Source organism: Phasianus colchicus, chromosome 26, assembly GCF_987193195.1.
Source record: "Phasianus colchicus chromosome 26, bPhaCol1.hap1.1, whole genome shotgun sequence".
In the NCBI taxonomy this organism is placed as follows: Eukaryota; Metazoa; Chordata; class Aves; order Galliformes; family Phasianidae; genus Phasianus; species Phasianus colchicus.
The window spans coordinates 2,396,498-2,419,071 of NC_143461.1; the positions used below are offsets into that span (position 1 = coordinate 2,396,498).

The window sequence follows — 22,574 nt, forward strand, 5'->3', positions numbered from 1 at the left end:
GTGATATAAATATCTCAGACTAAACAACATTCACATCATCTGTAATATTTTTATCCTGTTCTCTAGAGCCCTCAGCATGCCCTGTACCATTGGGGCCATAGGGGATTTGCTGTAGTCAGTGATTTCTCAGCGTCCTCCTCTGAAGTGCCCTCTTGTTGGGCAGTTTGCAATGGGACACAGAAGGGTTTGACATGAGCCTGGCTTACAGAAATATTTGTATTTGCTCCTTGGGGATATGTTCTGGCTCCGTGCTAATGTCTTGCTGTACACACAAGGATGTTTGCCTTTCTCCATAGCAGGGCCACCAACTCCTGCTGCACATACAAAGCATTCACGTGGGCTGCAAGCCCCAGTGGGTTAACAAAACCCAGAGCAGCCCCTAAAATCCCCCCAGCTGCCAAAGCACAGAACACAGAGCAGTACAACCACAGGCTGAAGTCTGCTGGTGCCGTTCACTGCTGGCTCTGGAAGCTCCCAGTTAGCCTCGTGTCTCAGAGCCTTTGCTTGCTGCAGTCCTTGTTAAAGCATGCTGCCACAGCACTGTGAGTTGAGATGCTTGGAAAGATATAAAGGGTAAATAATGTAAGTCAGCTGCTTGCTAAACTGTGCTGATGGGGGAAGGAGAGAGGCAGGGGAGGAGTGAGCCAACGGGAGATGATGCCAGTGCACTTTTGAGGAACTCTGTCCCCATTCACACTTCTCTTCATCACATTCCCAAGCAGCACTTCCTTCCAGCCCACCTCTCTTAGGGTCTGCATCCTGCACCAACGAAGATCCAACTCCTTTTGCATCCAATTCTGCTGTGGTGTTAGGCAGCAAGTTTTTCAGCGCCGTGAGGTTGAGCTTCCCAACCCCAAACCCAGCATTTCATCCCCCATTTTAGTCTTTGCTCTTCAGTCCCTCTCTCACCTGTGTACATCTCTCAGCCTCCAAAACCCTCTGCCCATGTCTGTGCCCATCCTCATGTGGTGCTGCTCAGGAGGTGTCTCTGGATACAATCCTAAAGCATGTAACAATAAGTCTGCATCAAGCTGTGCTAATTGGGGAGCATGGCTGACAGCAGATTTGACACCCTCATTTCAGCACAGCCCGAGATGAGGGCCTTCCACAGCTCACATCTACAATGGAAATCCACCAGGCCAGGAATCTGGGCTAAAAATAACCACTATAATTAAAAACAGAATGGGAGGCACAAGCAGAGGTATCACAGGCAGATGTATCTCCTTGTAAATACAGTATTTAACCATCTAATAAGCATGCAGAGTGTTGCCAAGAAAAGAAGAAGGTCGGTCCTCCTTCCATCAGTCACGCAGAGAAAGAGAATGCATTTGATTTGTTTGATAGATGTCAGCTCATTAATAGGACTTTCTTTTATTTGTACTATTCATAAGAGAGAGGCTGGTTTTGGGGGGCTGGCAGTGAGTCTGCAGCCTCCTACATCTTTGCCTAGGGACCAGGAAGAAGTGCAGACTGCACATCCAACAGGTAAATCCTCCTCACTGCCAGCCCAGAGCCCTGCAAACACATGGCCAACTCGTGCACAGCGATGGGAGTGCAGCAAACGAATCTGAAAACAGTGAGGAGTGAGTTGGGAGAGATCCAAGCAGAGAGATTTCTAGTAAATATTACCCTGAACTTCAGCACTTGGCTCCATTCTCCTGTCCTGCCCTTGGTGTACAAGCCCAGGGCACAGTGCCTGCATTGGATGTGTTGGATCGTCCCCAACTGGAGCTGCTTGCTCATGTGGGTTGCAGAATTGGGGTGCACCAGCTGGAGGGAGGACACAGGGCTGCTTTGCTTTCCAGCATGCCCCCATTTCTCTGCTGACGCTCTGAGCTTGGGTTCCTCAGCTCTGCTGTAACTCATTAACAATGAGCTCAGGGTGGATTTGGGTCTCAGTGATCTCTGAAGCCAGCAGAGTCGTACCGCGCAGAGCGATGCTGATCGCAGCCCACTGTGCCCATGGTTACACATCTTCATCAAAGCGACACTTCTTGCTGCTCGTGGGGGGAATGGCCATTATCTCCCTGTCTGCTGCTAATGAACTTCACTGCAGTGAGCGAAGCCTTTCGGTGGGCATGACTGGCGCTGCTCGTTCCAATTAAAATCGCACAATTAGCATCTTGTGCTAACCCGTTCTGCTGGCTGTTGTGGGATGGCCCTTGGGCTGTCACTTGTCCCCACACCTGGCAGTTGGTACCAGAGTTATTCTGGCTGAAGATAGACACAGCTTCCAAAAAAGCATAGGTAGGGATTGTTGGGAGCTGCTGCTGAGATGGGACAGCATCACAGACGGGATCTGAAGTGGACCCTGGATATCCAAAATGACAGCAAGGGCAATCTAATCCCAGCCAGCTGATATGGGAACATAAAAACATCCCAGGAATGATACAGGAGCAGGATATCTCTGCTAGGTGCGCTGGAAGAATTACTTTTTCCCCTTGGGTCTCTCTCATCCATTACAAAACAAGGAGGGGTTCCAGCATTGCTCCAGCAGCAGGAGGAGGAGGAGGAAGGCTGTGGATGTAGTTGGACTGCTACTGCTGAAGTCCAAGAACTAAAAAGCTTCTGAGAATTAGACCCAGAACTGCAGACGAATGAATAATGGATCAAGAGATAAAGAAGGGACAGGAGCTGTGATGTGGAGGGAATCAAGAGATAAAGAGGGGATGGGGCTGTGATGTGGAGGGAACACGTACCCATGCAGGGAACAAAGGTTCAGAAATCAGTGTGCTTGAGGAATGTGTTTTCTCTGTAAAACCAGGCACGGGAGACTGCAGCAGCACTTTCACTCTCTATGTAACCCAGTATAAAATGAACTGTTCCATGTCTCCTTAAATATAATCAGCTGCAGATGTGTGCGTGTCTGCGTGCCCTGAGAGGCAGAACAGGAACAAGGGGTGGGTGGGGAGAAAGCAATGACTTCTCTGCAAATGTTCATTCATCTTTTCAGGTGAATTTGCTGTGTCTGGGCAAGGGTCCATTTTGGAGGTACATTCTCCAGCTATTCTAACAAAAGAATTTTAACAGCTCGGAAACTCTTTATAAGAAACGGAAAGTTTATGTAAAATTCATGCAAGGAATCTGTGATGCATTCAGTTAGTTTGCCTTATAGATACAGCTTGGCAAACATTTTCAGGCAGGGCTGCAGCTGCTTAAAGCTGCATCCCCAGAGGGGATCCTCCAGCCTGGCTCCATCCTGCAGGCAGGGTCTCTTCAGTCATCCCAGCATGCCTCTAACCCAGAGCTGAGCATACAGTGGGTTAGTAGAGAACTCAATTTGCTGTTGAAATTCTTAATTTGAAAGTTTTTTACCCAGAGGGTGGTGAGGCACTGGAACAGGTGGCCCAAGGAGGCTGTGGATGCCCCATCCCTGCAGGCATTCAAGGCCAGGCTGGATGTGGCTCTGGGCAGCCTGGTCTGCTGGTTGGCAACCCTGCACATAACAGGGGGTTGGAACCAGGTGATCCTTGTGGTCCTTTTCAACCCAGGCCATTCTATGGACAGACCCTCTAATCAAATCCAAACCAGTTGCACCAAACAGCATTCGGTTGACTCGACTCATACCAGGGGAATGAGACCCTCAAAACCCCCCAGTTTTTATGCAGAGAAAGTCCTGTGGGTCTGATACACTTCTCTTTTAAAGGCATGCAGAACCATGGAAATCTCTGGAATTGATGAAAATCTCAACCTTGAGAGCAACTGAATCATGAGGGCTTATGAAGCCCTTCGGCACAGCCCTTGGAGCAGATTCTGCTGCTGGTAGTCATGAAGCAGTCAGAGCAAGCCCTGACCTCGCATGCAGGTGAAGGGATCACCTTTCCATATCCTCCTAAGAGCCTGAAGATGTAGCTGCAGAGATGGTCCTTGTCTGATATCTTAAGGCAGACTTTTTGAGCTCAAAGGAAGAAAAAGAAATGAAAGGAGTATTTCCTTGGGAATTACTGTATGTTACCACGTACCATTCCTTGAGGGCTGGAAATACTAAGCAGATCTTCATCAGCAGTGTGCAAGGTCTTCCAAAAGGTGCAAGATCTTCCCTGCTGCTCCTTTTGTTTTGTCACACTGGGTCTCAAGGATTACAGCATGGTGGGTGAGTGCCACAAGGAAGGATTCACTGCTCCTTGCACAGGTATACGCAGACAAAACTCTTTCTTCCACCTCTCACAGACACTCCATGATTTATTCATTCCTAAATACTCATGTAGGATGTTTCAGGGGAAGGTTTAGTTCATGCTTCGGCAGCTTTAAGCAGAGAAGTGAATTTATTTAGGCTGATAAACTGCAACTAAACATTCACCCCGTGCTCCAGGTCCCTTGACACAACTTAATGTCTTTAGGAAAATGGTGTTGAGGAAGCCCATAAGGAGAGGTTGCTGCGTAATGAGTGAAGTTATTTGGCTCAGCATCAGGGAGAGGCTGAACCAGCAGGATGGGAATGCACTGCACACCCATTTGAGCCCTGTGTGACCTGGGGACAGTCCCCAAGATCCTCCCAGGGTGGGATCTCAGGGTGCATTGAGAACACGATGATGGATGCCAACGCTATCTCCGATGGTCCGTAGCTCTGTGTACATCACCAGACACCTTCAGACACCAGTGCTATGGATCTCTCTATAGCCAAGAAGAGAAATGTCACACCACCAGATCTCATTGCTGTCATCATGGGAGGTGGAAGGAAATAGAGAAGGGCAGCCATAGGATGTCTCCAAATCACACCCTTATCCTTTCCAAGGGGACAGAATGCTCTTGTCGTTCTTTACTCCTACCAAGAGGTGGCAATAGGCAATTTGTATTTGCCTCAGCAATAAGAAACCCTGAATTTTAACATCCACCAGTCAGTGACACACATTGTGTCTCCACTGGGTAAAGCACGAGTAGAGCTACTGGAATGGAAGAGGGAAAAGGAGAGGGTGCTGCAATAAAAGTGAAAAGGGACACTTGCAAAGCAAAAATGACATTGATTTAAAGAGCAAGAGCAAAACTGCCATTTGCAAAGAGCAAAGCATCTCCAGGGAAAAGTGGGGAACATTATCAATACAGAGATAATTTGGAAGGAGCGCAAAATGAGGAGATTGTTAAATAATGAGGGAAGGAATGCTCAATTAGAAGACTCTTTAAAATCCTCCCATAAGCAATTGCAGATGATCCGTGCATGGCAAAGCCAAACACAAGAGTTAGAAGGTGGTGAGTCAGCTCCCTTTGCCCCGCGGGTAGTAATACTAGCCAAACGTTACAATGCTATCATCAGATGTGCATAAAAATATGCAGTCATTCACTTCTTTTTCATCTGGCTTCTGAGCCTTGGAGGATGCACAGAGGTCACGTCCACACAGTCCAGAGGATCAGGAGCTTAATGCAGAAGAAAAGAGGAAAGTGAGAGGTCCTGACCTGTGGCTCCAAAGGCAGGGATGGATAAACTAACACATTCTGACAGAGGTGCAATGACACAGAGAATGTCATGGAGAAGTTCCAGATGCTCTCATTGCATTGCTTGCCTCTTTCCAACATCTGAGGCTGTTTCTATGGATCTATGGATTTTATCAAAGCTGATGTTGTACTGCTGTGGTCCCCAGAACAGCAGCACTCATCTCCCAGCAGAAAGCCTACAGGTAACCTGAAAGGGCACTGTGTGACCCCATTGGCACAAGGGTGCTCAAGGCAAGATGCTTTTCCCCTGCCTCTGTGTTCCATGTCAGCCTGGAAGGTGCCTCAGAAAAGAGGGCTCTTCCTTTTTTCAGTGATGAACCTTCACTCTACAGCTTCACATTTTAGGAAAGGATCCCCGATCTCCAGGAGGTGATGCCAACACACCAGGCAGCTTTACGAGGCCTTTGTGAGGACCACTTCCCCATCCTGCTGCAGAAAAGCTCCCATGTTGTGGACTCTCCCCAGCAATTTCACTCCTGCGCTGCCCTTCATGTCTCATCAGTTCTCCCCAGAGCTCACAGCCACTCCATGTGCACACACTGAGGTGCCTGACATTTGAGGAGGAAACATAAAGGTGATTTCAATCTTCTTGTTGCTCCAAGGTGTTACAGAAATATTACGACATGAAATAACATCTCCTCAAGGCCCAACTGCAGCTGAGAGTAACAGAAGGATGGGCCATCAAAAGGGACAGCCACACACAAATGCAGATCAGGAAAGCAAAGGGTATTTGCTGGGCTTTGAGGTGTCCTCAGGGGGCAATGCATGTTGGAAGTTATTGGACAGAAACGAGAGAAATGTCTTTGGCTGTTGGTTACAGAATCACAGAATGGTTTTGGTTGGAAAGGACCTTAGAACTGATCCAGTTCCAAACTCTGTCTTGCCAGGGACACCTCCCATCATACAGGTTGTCCCAAGGGGTCTTTTTTGCATACCAGTGCTCCAACTGCATAGACATCACCTCAGCTATCAGGCAGCTAAGGTATACTTACTTTTGTGTTCTGGCACTCTGAGCTGAAGTAATACAAGAAATGACTCTCCTAGTTTGCATTTCACTGCTCTCAGTTATGGGAAGCCACATGCACTGCTGAAAGAGATGCGTGCATTTTCCCAACGCATTTCAGCACAGAATCAACAGATTAATTAAATCTCTGCACATGGTGATCAAAGACAGCCTACTTTATTTTGCACTGACCTCTACAACCTCCATCACCTTTCTCACAGAACATATTCAAATTGCATCTGCCCAGATAGGAAAATATTAACATTTTTATACACCTGACCTGTGCTTAAGCATCCTTTGCCATTCACTGCCAGAGAAGGGATTCAGGTTACACAGATAAATGAAGCTTGCTACAGTAGGACTGAATCTAACTTTTTTACATCTGAACCTAAAACCAAGGGAGCTACAGCACCACAGCAGGGGATGGTGACCCCTTGGTGGCCTCGTGATGAACAACTGTGGTTTGTCCTTCCCTCAGCCCCACCATTACTCCCTTTTTGTAGAAGAGCTTTGCACTTCCTGGCAGGAGCTGGTCAAGCAAATCGTTTCTTGCATACTTGAGGTAAGCACATCCTAGGTGGGGCAGTGTAAATAATTGATCTTTTTTCTTGCCCCACTGGCACTTCCAAACAAACAAACAAACAATTTCTTCGGGTCAACCTGAAATTCAAATCCTTGACATTTTTTACTTTGGTCCATCAGAAAGCTGGAAAAAAAAATAAAGTTTGGGTTAAGTGGAACATTTTGTTTGCCCTGGCATAAAATGCTTCATTTTGAAGTCAAGCATTTTCTTAAATCACTCTGCAAATATATGCTAAGGGGGTTTTGAACCAAAGAGTTGTCTTTATTATATTTTTCTTTTTCTTTTCTTTTCTTTTTTTTTTTTTTGATGTTTTGTGTGTTTCTCATCGGCAGTTCTGTAATGCTGAAAGTCATCCATGGAACAGCTTGCTCTTTTGAGACAACAAGATTTGGTAAACCCTTTCACCAGGGTGAAGTCCTCTTGAAGAACCTTTTATTTTATGTACTTCAATTACCTTTTACCCAATGGGTTTGGGACACTTTCTAATGTTTGTTTTTCCTGGGAGCAAAGTAGGTGAAGCTTACCCTGGGCAGGAAGCCAGGGCAGGAGCTCTCTGGGGATAAGCTGGGATAAAAGTAATGGGAAACTTCATTTTCCTCTTGTCAGAAAGGCCTTAGGTGCAATACGGAGATTTTGAGCCGCTTTAGCTTCCCAAATAGAACTCCTGAAGGCCCCAAATTGAATGATTTACCCAACAACACGGTAAAATTGAAGATAATACCCAGTTTCTTACGATCAATTTTGTGCCTGTCACTCAGTTTTTGGGGTAGAAAGAACGACTTATGCAAGGGCCATGCTGATATTTCCACACTTTCCCTAAATCTCGGGATGCTGAGATGCAGCTCTGCTGCTGGCCTCATTGCTTACACAAAGAGCTGCTGGTGGAGTTGATAACGGAGCCCACGAGCCCCAACTGGTTGTATTTTTCTTAGAAATAACATTTCTAATTCCCTTGTTACGGTGATATCTGAACGCAATTACATCAGCCTTTGTTTCTGAGCACTAGATATAAATCTTCTCCACGGGGAAAAATAGCAGAGATTAGAGGCAACAGAAAATTCAGATGTAGGAGAGCAGCTGGCTGTTTCAAATGAACAAAATCCCCATTCTTGCCGTGTTTGAATCTATCCAAGTCGAATCTCTGTAAGCCCTAAATGAGAAGATTCTATCAAAGCATTCGGAGATACCTCACCCTATGCTACGTGAGCAGCAAAGTCACCACCAATAAAACCCCTTTTGAACTCTGTGTAGCAGCAGCCCGACTAATTGCATCTCAGATTAATGAGCCCTCAACTCAAGTCCTAATGGTGTAATGAGAACCTTATAGTTCACTTTTAACCACTGAACCGTTTCCGAATTAACCAGGCGATGCACACGCGCCCAGTGCAACCTCTAGTTCAGCTCATTTGCATATGATAATTACAAGTGTTTCGCTTGGTAAGTGGCTCCCGGCTTCCTCTTACTGAGCATTTGTTTCTGCTCCAGCGAATTGTGTTCTTGGGCATACGTATTATGACTGAGCTCTGAGTGGCAAAAAGGATGTGAGTGTTGATGGGAGCTACCTCTGAGCTGGAGCACGCAGCTCTCATCGTGCTGTGATTGTTCTCTGCCAGCTGTCTGTGTGGGATGAGACCACGCTCCCTTCTTGCTTATTTAAAGGCAGCAAGTCCCATTCTCCAGGCTGGAAAAGCTTCTGCTTTACTCTCAGCTCACTGAAGGTTTAATGATCCCATCCAATGTTGGATCCAGGCTCCTGGAGGAGGTGGTTAAGTGTGGGATCAGTGAAACGCACCCCAATAAGGGATGTACGACCCCCACCCCACATCACATCCATCCTTTATCCATGTGTGATAGCTCAGGAAAGAGAGAGGAAGAGAAGATGAAGAGGATGTGGCACCTCTTGCCTATCCCTGACCGTGTCCCAGCCACCACTCCTTCCCATTCACTGGGAAAAGCAGCAAGCATGAGGTGCTGGTGTTCTGAGCACAGCAAAACAAGCATTTCAGCTCAAAACGTGTGGTTCTTTTTCAAGTCAGTTTGTGTTTGCTTTCAGCAGTAAATGATGTATTGGAAAAGTTCTTGCTATGACAACAGCGTTTTCCCGTGACAACTTGGCTTTTCAAGATTGGAAAAGCCCTGTTTCTAAAGGGGAATATTTCAAGATTTCTGCATTTTGCTGAAATAACAGACATTTATGGAGAATATGGCCCAGCTTCTCTACTCTCCCTAACCCAGACAGCCCATTACCAATTCCAGGCACCATCTGCCATCCTGCAAAGCGCTGTGCACTGCGCTCCACTGCGAGAGCTCCATCTTCTCTGCCACCAGCAACACAGAGACCCATTTCCATGCAACACTGCACTCACTCACTCTTCATTCACTGGAAAGTCCCGATGCAAGAGATGAACCCAAGCCTTTTTCTTGGGGCCATGGCTGAGCCTGCATTTCCTTCACAGGCATTACTTGGCTGACAAGAAATCCAGACCACAATATCCCCTTGTGTTCTCCTGAATTCAGCCCAGCTGGCAACAGAGCACAATTTCTCTCACGCCTGTTCTTCAATATCCAGGCCTTTGTCCCACTCCAGAATAATTATTTTGCTTTTCTCAGCTGCTCCTCAACCTTGCCTGGTGATTGATTGCTGTTTTTCTCTTAGTCTGAACTCCTGCCTCATCAATACTGGGGAGTCAATTTATGTCAAAGATGAAGATCTCAGGTTTGTTCCCCATACTGTTGTCTAGGCTATAGCAGGAAGGACTCCATGCTTTAGGAAGAAACAAACAAATCATGAATCTTTTTATAGACATTGCAACTACACGTGGCCTTGCAGGTACTTCTGCACTTCCTCCTCACACACCAGGCTCTGGTCCTGCTCCTGTAACAGTTTCTCATCTTCTTTCATTTTCCTGCCTTCATAGAATTGTTAAGGTTGGGAAAGACCTCTAAGATCATCAATGCAACCATCAACCCATCCTTACCGTGCCCAAAGAGCCATGTTCCTCCTAAGAGCTTTCTGTTCCAGGTAGGGAACAAACAGAGGTGTCCCATGTATGAGCCCAGCAGATCAGACCAAAGAGTTAAGACAATGCTGGGTCTTAATGTGTAGATAATGGCGTGTCTTACTGCTCTGATGCCCATTGCAAAGCAGCACATTCTCCCATAGAATCATAGAATAGAATCATAGAATTGCTCAGGTTGGAAAAGACCTTAAAGATCATCAAGTCCAACCACAACTTAACCATACTACCCTACCATCAAATAACGTAGAAGTTAAACCTGGAATTAAATACTGGTTGGCCTTCCTCCATCTGTATTAAAACTCAGGTTTTGTCAACATTACTCCTTATCTTATTTCCTTTCTCTTATCACCCTATTGCCAGTCCAGTGTGATGGAGAGACACATTGTTCTGGGGGCACTGAGCACTAGAGCAGTACTCGTGTCCCCTCATCGTGTCCTCTCTGTGGTGCAAATGATTCAGACTCTTTTTAGAAAAGACTGAGGGTTTTTGAGGGTACAGCTTTCTTTTGAGATAGTCAGGGACATCTTTTGCCAGCACATAAATGATTGTAATGCTCCTAGCACACACATTATAGCAATAAGAAAAATAACAACATGATGTTTGAATGCAAGGAACGATAATAGAGAAAGGTGGATTTTATTATCAAGAACTACTGTTGAAGAGTGACATTCCTGGATAACAGCACATTAAACGCTGGATAGCAGCATATTACAGCCTTCCACATCCATTCTGTACAGACAGGATAAAGACTCTTGTTTGTATTTAGCACAAAGAAAATAGAGTCCATTTCCCATGGCCAGACAGACATCCAACTGGGCTCACTTTCTACAGCTTGGGATTGCAGGAATTCTTTGTTACTCATTAGCATGAAGTGTTGCCTGCAGAGCATACAATACAAACACATGCACACTGACGACGCTGCTTTGGAGGTTAAAAAAATAAATATCAAATGCTGCACATAGAATCCCATTCTGGGTGTTCAGGTTTTGTTTTGTATTTGGTAATGATGGGCTTTGCCTTATGTAGGAATGCTTTGTCATCTTCTTCCCTTGACAAAGCAAGGAGGGTGAATAATTTTACACCCTGTATAAAAAGCCCATTGTTGCAAATGGACACAAAACCAGCTGCACTGGACCCAGGTTTCTTTTTCCCTCCTCTAATGGTACAGGAGAACAGGAGACACGTTCCTCCTCCAGCTCCTGCCATGGGGGGTGAAGATAGATTGCATGGCAGCAAAGACAAGAAACTTCAACCTGTTCACCATACTTCCAAGTTGTAGTATGTACTTTGTTGCATGCACACATTTTTGATGCCTCTGTTTGTGCATGATCAACACTGTGCGTGTGCAGAGTGCTCTCACTGCACCTTACAGCTCATCCTAATCAAGATGAATCTCTTTGCACTAAGCAGCCAGTGAGGAAGGAAAAAAGAGAAGAGCTGCTCAGAGAAACAGGAGCTTGGAGTGGACCAAAACCCTAATGGACTTACTGCTGCCTACACATCCCAAATAGCCCTTTCTTTACCCCAGAGACATGGCTGATGCTGATGATGACTGGCTTTAATACAGCCACTATGGGTACAAAGAAAGAATTTCTCATGCCCAAAGTCAGTTTGCTCAGCCTTTGGAGGTAGAGTTTGGTACGCAGGAATCCAAACACAACACTGCAAGACCTTTTTGTTACCTCTCGATCCAGCTGTCTCTTGCTCTGTCCCAAAAGAGGATTTCCACCTCCTCCTATGCAAACTCCTGTGATACCACAAAGAATAAAACCTCTCATTTATTCTATACAGTCACAGCTTGGTGCTCATTTCCCATGGGAGTGTATTTGGTTTCGTACACACCGAGACAAAATTTCAGCGGGTGGAAAATCTCTATTTTGTTTGCTTTGTGAGAATGTCAATCAGGATTGAAAGCATGTCCATTCAAAGAGGACGTTGCAGCACAACAGCCTCCTGGTGTAGAATGCACTCACCCCACATAGAGCATTTGTGTTTACAGACCTCACGGTCATCAAACAGAGGTGGGTTTGCTTTTTTCAGTTCTGTCTGATGGCAACACTTTGCAGCAGGCTGGGGAAACTGAGTCACGGCACTACAGAGGGCTGTAGCCCAGAGGACATCTAAAAGGAGAGGATGTCCCTGGTGAAGAGCTGGCAGTGGGAGCTCACACTGCTCCTACAGTCTGACCACAAAGCATCCAACCTTCTTGGAGGTAGTGCTTTCAACCTATCCTCCAGGTTTGGCTATTTTGCCTCAACATCCTTGAATTTGGTTTATTCATTTATTTAGCAACAAATGTTAAGAAAAACTCCTGCTTTTTTCCCAGTCTCACTGCAGAACTTGGGCAGCTTTTGTTACGCTTCAAGAAAACCAGCTCAGAGGTGAAAGAATAAAACTCCACTTTCTGCAAGAGCGAGCACGGACTTCTGGGGGACCTTTGCTCTGTCCTATTGACTCTTCCTTCCTTTAAAGTATGTGCTGCCTTAGGCACAACCAGGAACCCAAGCATCACATGCTATCTTACACCTCTTACACCTCCCACCCTAGGCCAGCTCCTGGCTTCTGTTTGGGGACAGTGGATGCCCCTGACATCAACACCATGGGATAGATTCCCCTGGAAGGACAGAAAAGATGCTGAGAGGTTGCAAGGAGACTGATGGCACTGTGCCTCGTTAAATCAGCATGGCCTGGGAAATGCTTTGCTTAGTCCTCACCTGAAACTGAACTTTGGGAACACCTCATGGTCCTGGAGGACTCTCCAGCTGCCGACCCATCTCTCTTTTCAGCCTTCTGCATGCACTGGATAAGCTTGCAAAGCCTCTTTCCCACAGACCAACCTCTCCTGCACCCTGCAGCATGTAGGCTTCCCAAGGCAAGGCAAGCAGCTCCCAGGGAGGTATTTCTGTATGCATATCATTACCAGTGAATTTATCTATTCTCCTTGACAGGTACATCAGCAACTCCCCAAAACTCCCAGCCCATGCAAGTCTTTTTTGCACCAGCAAAAATTGGGTCAAAGCTGCCTGCACAGCAGCAGGATGAGATTCCCAAACCCATTTCCCATTCACAACCGTAATCCATTACACTGGGCTCTTAAACAAGCACTTTTACTCTTGCTCAGCACTACAACCTTCCTTTCATTGCAGATTCTCCGCGCAGTGCTGACAAAAGCGGATCCGCTTCTCAGAGTGCTTTGTTCCATTGTCACAGCCTCCTCAGGCACTCCTGAAGTGTTGCCCTCAGCCTCACCGTCCTTCGTATCTCAGTCAAGGCAGTTTGTAAATGTAACAGACATTCCCTAAATTGAATCTCATTGCTTTTTGTCCACGCTTCACAATTAGAAGCTTTGAATACACGAGCACGTAGCACTGTGCTTACTGTGCTTGCTAGGGGGACATTCATTATTCAAAGATATTTGTTAGATAATTGATTGCACAAATGACTTTCTAACAATAGATGGAAGGGTACAAGCATCTTGGGATTCTAAGGACAGCTTCTAAACCAGATGAATTTATCTGCAAAGGCTGCAACATCCCTGGCTTGCTGTTGCATGCCAACAATGGTAGTGGAGTTTTACTAAGTGCAGCAGTGAGGAAAAACAAACACTTCAATAATCCTACAATTATCTTAGAAATCAGCATACCAGGGTGTATCTAATGGTCTGCTCCCTTGAACTAAGATGAATTTCCAATGGGTGATAGAAATATGGTTTGGTCTTTGCACTGGAGGTGCACGTTTGGTCTTTGCATCTCAGAGGAGCACAGACTCAGCAACGTGGGATTGCTCAGTGCTGCATCTCACAGTGAGGCTGTGCAAAAAGTTGCAGTGGAATTAAGAAAACAAAAGCAAAAAACAAACTGAAAAACGTGGCTGTTTCCAGCCTTCCTGGCAGAGAATGTGATACGAGCTTTTCCTTGCAGTTGGAGGATGCCTTAGCAGCAGCTGTTGGAGTTGGAAGCATCGCTTCCAGCACAACCACTCTGGCTTTTTTAATAGCCACAGGTGATGGTGTTTTAATAGCATATTGGAGTCCTGTCATGGATTGAAATCTCATTGTAAAAGTTACTATGCAAGTGCCAAAAGACAACTGAAAGAAAGATGAAGTCCTGTAATTAATCTGTGCTTAAATCAAGCCATTATTCAGCACTAAGTGATTAAGCACTTCTTTAAAAAGACTCTCGGGGCTGGGGTTCTTTGCTCCTCACTGAATTTCACAAGGCCTCGGATCAGAGGAGACAAACCAGGATAATCTCTCTAATCCACACATCGATTGGACCTGCAGTGCAAATCAGAAAGAAATTGAAAGCCACCCAATCCCTGCAGCCGTGAGCGTGTGGGGTCTGCACAGGGCTGCAGCTGCATGGATCCTTGCTCTGCTTCATCTCCATCCCAAAGACGAGATCATAGAATCGTTAAGGTTGGAAAAGACCTTTCAGATCCTTGAATCCAAACCTGACCCATCCTACTCTGTCTACCGACCTCATCCCTCAGTGCCACATCTCCACAGTTCATGAACGCCTCCATGGACACTGACCCCATCACCCCTATGGACAGCCTGTGCCAATGCACTGCCACTCTTTCTGGTAAGAAATTTTTCCTAATATCCAACCAACAGATGTTGTTCTGAATAATGGAATGCTGGTGTAAACCCAAGCTGTCTGCATGCACCCTGGACAGATGAATGCCTGAATTATGATCTGAGCAAAGCACAGCAGAGTGAGCTGAAATGTCTGAGCTCCCTAATGCACATTTCCTAGGGGCAGGTGGTGACCTCCGAGCACAACCTCCCTTCAGCAAAGGACATTTATCCTGGGCATCAGAGCACCCAAAACTGTCACCTGAGTGTAGCCAGGGGTTTGAAACAGCCCAAGAACAATGAGAGGAAAGGGGCTGCCTGCCAAATTTCATCTTGGGAACAGTGCTTGGCTGTTTGAGTTGCTTAACTGTTTGCATTCGTGGTATCTTGGGCTTCCTGCATCCCTCTCAGCACTCCATGAAGGCCCAGGTCAAAACATGGAGTGGGATGCTTTACCTGTTTGGAGTCTTGCTAAAGAAGTTTTAGCTCAGGTGCTGCAAAAACTCAATGCAAAGCTCCTACAAAACAATACTTGACCAGAAAACAGCCAGCTGGAGAGTGCCCAGCTCTCTAATAAATAAGAGATAGTACATAAATCTGCTGCTAGATCTGTAGCACATCACTCAAAACTCATTGAGATTGATTGCCTGAAAGATCCACGTTTGTGCAACACCGGGAAGCACAGATTTAAGGTAGAACAAAGCACATGGTACTACAATCCAGTACTAAGAAACAAACCCCTGGGTACCACTGTGAGTATTCCACAGCTTCTGGGCTGCCATAAAGAACTGAAAACAGTGTCACTTCTTTCCCTGCTCACCCACTGCTCCCATATGGTGCTTTCCCTCCTCTGGGCTTCCAGCTCTGTGCATGGCACCATCTGTCCTGCCCGTGCCTTCCCTGTGAGCACCTCCTGCCTGGCACTGCTCCCTCCCCAAGCAGCAGGTGCTTCCCTGAGTTCTGTGCTGGTACTGTGCCTTCCCTGCTCAGATGAGAATTTGCACCTCATCTCCCCAAAGCTCGATGCCCTGCAGTAATCTCAACAAGGAAAAATAAGATTCAAAATCTCACCATTTCCACCTTATATTACTGATGTTCCCTTCCTGACCTTTCCTCTCAAAGCAGGTTCTGGAAGTGTTCAAAGCACATCAGTGCCATAGCAGCTTTCTGTAGCATTAAGCAGTGGGGGGATAGGAAAGAAGAATCAAATTCTGCTATGGAAAAGTGATTGATTTTTTTTTGTATCCACTCACTCCTTCCCTTGATAGGTGCTTCAGCTTACAAAACCAGAGGAGAGCGTGGAAATAGGAATCATTTAATCCATCTTTTCATGTGGTCTGTCTCCCCTCCCTCTCTCAGGAAAACTTAAAGTGAAAATCCCCAGGGAAGAAAGGCAGAGCTTGGTGGACCCTGTGGTGCTGCCAGCCACAGCACTGCCTTCGTTCTTCCGCAAGCACTCTGTCCTCTTTGCTAATTAAACTCATCTGTTAATGGAGGGAGGAGACACATGAGGATGTGAACGACTGTGATTTGTGTCCCATGCCCACTGCCGAGCCCTCCACACCACCCCTGCATGCACTGTGGCCTGGCTGCAGGTCATTAACCAGGCTGATGGTTTCCATACGGCCAAGCTGCTATATGATCCTAATCCTTGGCTGTGGGGTGGATGCTGGATGCCAACGAAAGGCAACAGCCCTGCTGGAAATTGGCAGGAACTCCTTTGCTCTGGCAAGGAGACACAGTGGGTTTTAATATGATGGGGGCGAGTACTCAGGGGAGAAATCAATGGGGCCTTATTTCATGCAAGAAGGAAAAAAATGTGCTCAACGCTTCAGCCAAGATCTTCCCACTGCCACCATGCAACTCCTGAGCTTCTCCTAGTCCTATTTCATCCCAGGTCCAAAGCTGTGCTTTGGATGTACAGATGCGGTGCTCCTCCAGAGGAGGGGCAAGTGGAGAGGGGAATCTGCAGGAAGTGCTGTAGGTGTCCAACTCCCTTGTTCACTGCAGGGAAGTTGGACTGGATGACCTTCAAGGGTCCCTTCCAACTCAAATGATCCTATGATGAGAGCGCATCATATGAAAAAAGGCTGGGAGCTGCAGACAACTTGCAACATCCTAAATATTGATATTTTTGCTTTGGAAGGACAGTTGGTCCCAGATGAGACCATGCCATGAGTTGCATCATGTATTCCCAATGCAAGCCCTGAACACGCAAAATTTCTGCTTCGATATTTTCCTGCCAAGTTGCACGTAAAACCGACATATTTTGTGTTGAAAGAAAAAATAAAGGTGAGGTTCCTGCATTTGGCAAATCAACATTTCCCATTACTGCCCCAATCCCCCCCAGGCAGCACCAGTTAAGGCTGGGGCTGCAGCAATGAGTTCAGCACAGGGCAGTTTGCTTGGCCTCAGCTCCTTCTCAGTGACTCAAGTAATGGAGTTTTTACGGTTTCCCATGAGCAATTAATTTATGGAAATACGGTTCACTGCTAAGCAGTTCTCCCTGGTGCTCAGGGTAGATGCTCCTTTTCTTAACATTACTGCATTATCCCTAGTTAGAGCTGCTGGAATTAGCTTTCCTTTTCCTCCTTGCAGCTCGCATACTTCGCATACTTATTAAAAAATTAGTATTGTAATTTAGTCATAACTGAACATGTCCCTTAAGCATCAGACTCCATTTCTCTGTTTTCTGGTTTGTTGGTTTTTTTTTTTTTTTCTCCCTTCAAATTAGTCAGTACTTACTGTGATTCCTTGGACTGCAAACACTGGGTTACACTGCTGTTGCAAACAGCATTCCTACAGAGATATTTCATGGGTTAATTCCTATCATTTCTGTTACCCTGTAACACGGTGTAGGCCTGAAGGAATGGGGATTGCCCAATCCGCTCAGTTTTATGCAGAGATTATCAGCCACTGGGCACTCCATGGCACCACGAGCACCAGCATCACTTTGGATAGTGATAGGACAAGGGGAATGGTTTTAAAGTGAGACAGGGGAGGTTTAGGTTGGATATGAGGTGGAAGTTTTTGACACAGAGGGTGGTGGCACACTGGAACAGGTTGCCCAAGGAGGCTGTGGATGCCCCATCCCTGCAGGCATCCAAGGCCAGGCTGGATGTGGCTTTGGGCAGCCTGGTCTGCTGGTTGGTGACCCTGCACACAGCAGGGGGTTGGAACCAGATGATCCTTGTGGTCCTTGTCAACCCAGGCCATTCTATGATTCTGTGATTCCATCACCTCCTTTCAACTCTCATCTCTAAAACTAAACTAAAATAAAACCAGCTGAAAGTGCCATTGTGCTTATTGCCATTTAAAAATAATACAAAATTATGCAAAGCCAATACAGCCCTACTTAAAGAAAAGAGTTAATAATGACTATGACTGAGCTTTTTAGGGCTGAAAATATGTCAGTTTTCAGAATTGTTACCCATTCGAACTCTCAGAAACATTGGAAATGCCCTGAGGGGAACCCAGTCTGTTGTGCACATACTATTCAAATGTATTTTTGTAAGAGCAGATTGTGGTTTTGTTTATTTAGAGCTTTTTCTCCTTGCATATGCTTTACTATTTTGGGTTAGTCGATGAAATATTACTGCCTTTATCCTACTGTACCGCTGTTAGTTCCCCTGGATGCTGTGTTTCAGGAGCATTAGGAAATAGCAGCTCATCTGGATCAGGAGGAAGAAGAGCCCTTTGTCACATCTTTCAATGCTGGGATGAAAGGTGATGGCCTCAGGTTGCTCCAAGGGTGGGTTGGGTTGGATATTAGGAAACAGTTCTTCTCCAAAATGGTGGTGATGCATTGGCACAGGGGGTGGAGGAGTCACCATTCCTGGAGGAGCTCCGGAGCAGAGGAGATGTAGCACTGAGAGATGCACTCTGTGGACATGTTGGGGTCGGGCTGGGGTTGGATTTGGGAATCTGAGACATCTTTTCCAACCTTCTATGATTCAGAACCAGAGCAGCATACAGGGACGAAGATCAGCATTCCTGGGTCTAATTTCTTATATTTCAGGCATAACTATGGCAAGGACTTGGCTCAGATCTTTAAGATCCCTTCCAACCCCACCACTCAATGATTTTAATATTTTTGACTCACATGGACACTTTTGGGAAGCTCTGTGTTCTGTGTGCAACCAAATTCTGTCCTGGTTTACTTGGATGAAAGACAAATTCGTGGAAGGAAATCAAATGACTGCTACTAAAGTGGTGATAACCAGGTAGTCTCCAGGGACTCTCTAGAACAAATGTTCCCAATAAAGCAGCAAATGATTTTACAGAAGGGGGGAAGAAAATGAATTAAGGGAAGAAAACAAGTTAAAAAATAAACAGGACGTTACTTTGCTTCAAAACTTTGCCAAAGTAGATCCTAATTAAATCCTGATTAAATCAAATGCGTGGATACGCCTGTATCCAAAACACAACTCTTCCTATTACCCAGCTATCTACACAAGGAATAGCGTTATAAAAGCCTGTGCTTGCACCACACTTGAAAAGACTCTGCTGGAATTTGAGAAGTGGTTTAAAGCAAACAACAAAACCATCCCCAGCACATGACAGTAATCAGTAGCAAAGCCCTTGTCTGAGTGATCAACACGAGCAGCTGCCGCTAACTTGTCTAATTACCACTTTCACAAACCATATATTATTTTTAATGAGAAAGCAGAAGGTTGGAGGGAAGCTTTCATGTTCAGGGCTGTTTCAAGCCAGAGGAGATGGTGTTACCTTAAAGCCAAAATCACCTCCTTCGAAATGGCTTTGGAAATCCACGGGACTTAGATGGCATTTGTGCAGCTATTCCCGAAGGTTTCTTAGATAAAGCTGTCACTGAGTTTCATCGAAAGGAATTAAAATCAGCTTTATTTATTTATTTTTTAATAGAAAATTTGGAGACTAATCCTCGTTCCTTGTTGCTCATGATGGTTCAAAGTCTCTGCTGTCATCTTGGTCAAGGAATCAAGCTTAGTCTGATTGCTGTCAGCTCTACCGAAACGTGGGGCTGGGCTCTACCCACACACCATACAGAGGAACAACATGAACACGTGGCCCCAGCCAACAGCTCCCTGAGCTCGGAAGGGAAGAGATTTGCTGCTAAGAAAGGATTAATTTTCTGAGTCATCAAAATCTCAATTGAGTTGCAGGAAAAAGAACTGAAGACAGAACATGGCAGTGAAATAGATAAGGAGGGAATCTATCATCAACTCCCTCAAAGGTAGGGAGTGCTTTCTTAATTCTTATTTAATGGCACTGTTCCTCATGTCAATAGCTCAGTTACAGAGAAATTAGAGGCTTTGCCCATCTGCATGCTGGAACAGAAGCTGGAAATGTTCTTTTAGAGTAACTCAGAGGCAGAAAGGAGCAACCCTATGTTTAATGCAACGATTTCACTTGAAGAAACCATGCCCTACTCTTTGAAGAACTCTGTGGGTAGCTACTCACTGTCTGCAAAATAATCCAGCCTGACTTCTCTGGGAACGGGGAAAACCTTCTGAAGTAGACGTGCTTTCTGCACAGTGCAAAACGCCTCCAAGACATGGAAAAGAGCTCAGCCACCATGTCACACCAGGCCTGAATCACAATAAGTGTTCCCATTTTTCAAGTCAGACACTCTTGGAAGCGTTACATTCCCCAACAAACGCAGCTCGGGGTCTCGGCATGAACTCCAGAGCTGCCTGATTTAAGCTTTGCAGGAGCAGGCTGCTTGTGAAAGACACTTCATCACCGTGTCCCCAAGCTGCTTTCCCAGTGTGCCTACACTTGTGTGTCCACATATGCTTTATCACTTCCCCTCTCCCTCTGCCAGCCCTCCACCACCAGGCTGTGCTTTGAACTTGAGACTGTCTATGAGCTTAGAGACATAGAGGGAACCCCAGGAAAAAAACACACTAATTTGAGGTAAGGTCACCTCATTCCATGATGCTTACAAAGCTTTGATACCATTGGGAAAGAACCCAGAGTATCCCATCCCATGACAGCAGAGGGAATTTTTGGACATAAGACAGAGAAGAACTTCAGCAGAGGTCTCCAAGCCCAGGTGACTACCAAGTGTGGATAAATTCAAGTGCCAGATCAAAAACCCAAACGTTAGCAGTGGAAGGGACCTGAATGACGTGTTAATTGGTGGACTTAATCTGATTTCCATCTTCTCTCAACTTCTGGAGAGGCCTTTATTCTGGAGGCTGTTGCTGCTGGATGGAGGGCACCCAGTTTGGTGCAATGCAGATCCACGTGGGGTGCTAAACTTTGATGCCTCCAAGCTGAAACCATGGAATATCTATTGGCTAAATTGCTGGACACTCAAAAACTCCAAAACCAGTTATTTTTTTGACTGGCATTTAAAGTGAACCCAAAGAGGGTGAAAATCCAGAGCAGAACAGTTGAGTGATCTGTTCTAGAAGCAATTTCAAACCTCTTGGATGCTCCAGGCAATGGAGCCAAACCCATCTTTGAGTGCCTAGGCTGGGCACAGCTAGAGTGTTGGACACATCCAGAGTGGGAGGTTGTGGCTGATAATCCAACATTTGACAAAGCCAATGTTTTTGAGGGCAGATACTGGAGTGGAGATGTCACTTCTGCAGTGCTTGAGATAAATCCACCCCCAGAACTAAATAAGTGGGAGAACTGGGTAAGAAACAGACAGGCTGAGTGTTTATCTGTTGAAAACTGAATTTCACTGAAATGCTTTGGGGAAAGGTATCATTATATACTATCTGTTGGGGTTTTTAGAGAGGAAGGCAAAGCACTTTGATGATGTCGAAACATTATGACAATATCATAATGGAACATTTCAATTTCTCATTTTGAAATACTCTTATTTTGCTAAGCCATTTTACAAATACCACTGAAAGAATGATTAACAGTAAATATCAGCAGGCAATTTTTAGACTTTTTTTTTTTTTTTAATTTATAACAGAGATCTGTTTAGATTAATTCTACTATGGAGCTGTCATCAAAACTGGTATTTTCTGAAAATGGCCTTTGCTTCGCAACTGTTCTGAATTTGTTTTTTTTCTTGCATGTGTATATGCAAGAAATGAAGCTGCTTTGGCTTTGACCTGCACTGCATGCATGCAGCCCTCCCCTCCCCTACAACTCCCATTTCTCTATGAGCTGCTGCTCAGGGAGCTGGAAGAGTCACAGTCCACGGAGGAGGTCAAGAACCATGGAGATGCAGCACTGAGGGATGTGGTCTGTGAGCATGGTGGAGTGGGTTGAGGTTGGACTTGGGGATCTAAGAGGTCTTTATCAGCCTTAATGATTCTATATGTAAGTGCAGCCTATTATTTGTTTACCATCAGATGGAGAACCCGCATGGAACAACCATTTCTCCTCTCACATTCCTGCCCTCGGAGCAGCCCAGACTTTCTACAAGAAGATGTTTTCAAGGCTGGTTTGTGCCATGCATAACTTTGGTGCTGCCATAGGGTCCTGATTTCCAAAATAATCCCTTTGCAACTGACTAAAGGGTTCTAAAATGCAAGAAACATCTCAGTGAGCAGAGATCATTGGACTACTTGCAGCCATTGTCATCACTTCTTCCTGCTGCAGAAATGCCAAAGTGAACATTCTGGATGCTTGCATTTCTCACATGCTGCTGCTCTCAGGATTTAATCTGTGCTTGTCACAAGAACTGCCTCTTTTTCCCTCTGCAGCAGCAGCAGAGTCGCTCATGGGCTGTGCTCTGTTCTCCACTTGATGGATGAAAAATATAAAAGCAAAAAGTTTCTTAATACAAGAGCCAACTACTCATGCATCTGCACCTTGGGATGAATCTAGACATTCCAGTATTGGGTTTGTCCCAAACAGTAAGATGGGGAATTGAAATTGTAACGTTTTATTTTCCCTTTGTGGAACAGAGTACCAAAAACAATTTCAATTTGGAAATGCCAAATGTCACTTGTCAGGTGAAATATTCTCTCACTTCCGACGCCAACAAGGAGGGATCTTGTTCCCAGGCAC

General features: G+C 45.6%; 1 protein-coding gene across 1 annotated transcript in view; it reads right to left on the bottom strand.

The window, feature by feature from the left end:
- Positions 1–22,574, bottom strand: part of ASIC2 (acid sensing ion channel subunit 2) — a 416,329-nt gene that overhangs the window by 95,915 nt on the left and 297,840 nt on the right. The window lies entirely within an intron of this gene.